An 803-nucleotide genomic window follows, 5' to 3' on the forward strand; every position below is an offset into this window, starting at 1 on the left:
TTTTTCTGCGTTGGTAGTGAAATGCAGCAAGACCCCATCTTTGCCTTGGAGGATTAAACAGTGCCTTGCAGCACAGTCCTCACTTGTGTAGTTTAAGAAGAGGTGCTGGCACAGAGTTTTGTATGGCTGTTGGTATCTGTAGGTGAATTAAAGTGCTGCTGCGTGGGCTGCAGGACTCAGGTCAGAGCAGTCAGGGCTTTGCTCCTTGGGAGGCAGCAGCTGTGCTACCAACAGAGGAGCTGGTTCTGTCTTTCTGGGGGAGGATGGGAGCGCCTGCAGACGGGAAAACAATGAAAAGTTCAGGAAATACGTGAGGTAGAGCTGGTTCAATTTAGAATTCCATAACCTGCACGTAGGTATTTTTCAGCTTCCAGTGCTTTGCTGTGCTAACGAAGCTCGCAGTTACCCTTGTCATTTCTGTGCTTGTGAGACTTGGTGCTCAATGGACAGGATGGTTTATCCGTCGCTTACATTGAACCAAACCGCGCTGATTTGGTGTAGGTCCCCCTTGGCAGGACCAGATCGCTTGATTCACACTTGGCAAGGCCTGGAAGGCTCTGGGTCCCATCCCCTGGGACAGGTGACCCGCAGCGGGCTTTGCAGGCAGGGGAGACCCCCGGCTTCAGCCCGGTCTCTGGGAGGCCCTCCTCCCTGTCCGCAGTACCGAAGACACCTGGTTTAAAACCCCCAACGCGTTCAGTTTCGCGACCGCGGAGGAGGCAGCTCCAGCCCCCGCCTACGGGCCCGCAGCTCGGGAACCCCGGCAGGAAGAGCCGCCCGGGCGCGGCTGGGCCGAGGGGGCT

The sequence above is a fragment of the Chaetura pelagica genome, unplaced genomic scaffold, assembly GCF_000747805.2.
Source record: "Chaetura pelagica isolate M959 unplaced genomic scaffold, ChaPel_1.0 scaffold139, whole genome shotgun sequence".
Classification (NCBI taxonomy): domain Eukaryota; kingdom Metazoa; phylum Chordata; class Aves; order Apodiformes; family Apodidae; genus Chaetura; species Chaetura pelagica.